The sequence below is a fragment of the Myzus persicae genome, unplaced genomic scaffold (genome assembly GCF_001856785.1).
Source record: "Myzus persicae strain clone G006 unplaced genomic scaffold, MPER_G0061.0, whole genome shotgun sequence".
In the NCBI taxonomy this organism is placed as follows: Eukaryota; Metazoa; Arthropoda; class Insecta; order Hemiptera; family Aphididae; genus Myzus; species Myzus persicae.
The window spans coordinates 335,380-337,747 of NW_019102714.1; positions in this window are offsets into that span (position 1 = coordinate 335,380).

Genomic DNA, 2,368 nt, shown 5'->3' on the forward strand with positions numbered 1-2,368 from the left:
AAATCTGCAATAATCGAAGCAACCGTGGACACCGTCACCAGAGGGATGGCCACGGTTGCCGTCGAAAATGTAATTACCTAATACACATTTCTGATAATTGCTTACGAAAATTCTAATTCTATCATTTTATGAATTGCAGGTGACTGTAGAAGAGGGACATAGTAAGTTTTCAATTGGACTACATTAGTTGAATACCATTTTTTGTCTAATATTTAATTAATTTTTTTATATGTTTTTCAGATCAAAAATAATAAATAAATTTTTTTTTTCACTTGGTTTTTTTTCTTTCAAACATGTTAGTTTCTGTGTTTCTTAGGAACAACATATGTATAATGTTTAGTGTGTTGGTAATTAAATGGTGAAGTAGGTTTTCAAATATATGACATCAAGTGTGGTATGGTGTTGTTGGTATTTATTTATTGAACGTCCACAATGAAGCGTTGAATAAAGAAATGAATGAAATCACACAACAGTCTAATAATGAGAGGTAGCAACAGTGTGAGGAACTGTATAATATTGTTTATTCCTAAAAAAAAAAACATTAGTGTTTACAGGTGGAAACCTAAAACTATTGAAGGTCACAAATCATAGCATAGGGCATGAGTGTATCAAAACAAATACAATCCGATTAATAGAATTATTACATATATTAGTATATTAGTGATGTAGTATATACATAAATGAACTACTATTTAGATTGTTCTACTGTATAAATTTATGGAATCTTACATAGTAGTCAATTGTGTATTAGAGTTATTCATAAAAATCAGATGCAAAGCATAATAAAATACATATTTCAATTGTAATTGTTGTGTATGATATATAAAGATGCATAACGACAATTGCCAGTTAAATACAAACAACCATTAAGCGTAAAGGGTACTTGTAGTCAAAATAATAATAACGATATGCACAAAAAGATGAATACAGATGAAGTGCAAATGAAATGTCACAAATCATCGTAGTATACAATATGACTGTGTTAAGAAGAAACATAATCTGAATTATTATGATACAATCATAAATTTATAAAATTTTACGTATTAAATTGTGTTTGAAATTAACTATTACAGACATAGGGTGGCGTATACAAAACAATTATTATATTTTAAATGTAAGTCGTTAGTTAATACTATATTCTATGTAATATAAATCTAAATAAATGAATAACTCTTGAGACTGTTATTAGGTAGGTAGGTACATATTTATAACTGTACAGAATACAAATGTTGAATACGGGCAGATAGTATGACGTAACATTTGTTATCAACGCTTATCATTTTTATCAATTGGATCCAAACATTCCTATCGAAATATTTTATAATATACGTTTAGGCAGGCTTAATAGGTGGCGCCTGTTTGAATTTGAAGTTTGTTTAAATAAATATTCTTTTTTTAAACATTATTATTAATTTAATTGTATAACTACCTATTTAACTTTATGATGACTTGCAATCACATTTTACCTTTTTCGTCTATCTAAGACAATATAAAACAATTAAAAAGAGGTGAAATTGCTTATAAAGATGGTCATGTTTTGAAGTTTCAAGCCGATCTAGATTTAAACATAATTGTTGGAGAAATCAAACCAAGTATGAAGAATGATAAATATAAGGTAAAGATGATGTTAAATGATAATAATTATTCTATAGTTGAGGCAGAATGTACATGCCCTTGTGGCCAAGTAGCTTGCCACCATATAGCTGCCCTAGCACTTTATACTCTACACCATTTGGTGAAATTCCTAAAAGAATTTTCCAAGTATTTCTATGTTTGTAATTTCTATACAGTCTATTACGATACGGCAGTTCAAAAAAGGCTTAAAACCATTCGGTAAACATGTTTGGTTTTTGTGTCTAGATGGGATTTTATTCATGCACTGTAAAAACAGTACATTATGTAAAACATTGATCCAAGTTATTACAATGTTAGTACTAGTGCCATTACTACACTTGAATCTTGTGGCCATGTCAAAATGTGGAAAATTGTGTGTTTTTAAAAATGTCAATGTCAGAGTCCTGTGTAATGATAACGAAAGATTATTCTTGATACTCACACCTAATGTCAACAAGGAGTAATATTTAGCGTATGAAGAACCAATAAGTAAGAAAATGCAAAATTATAATGTTCATTAATACCTATTGTTTAGTTCATATGCATTGAGTAGTAGTTTATTGTAAGTGCGTGATTAATGATAGTGAACCAAAGCAATCCGTAAGAATCATTGATTCTGACCATAGCGGCATGTAAAGTGCAGATTGGTGTTGTTGAAATAGAAAGTAGAAACATAATAGACACAATTTTTAAGCCAACGACATGAGTGGGCAGGTAAATCACTATCAGCAGAATCATAATACTTGGGGGTCTA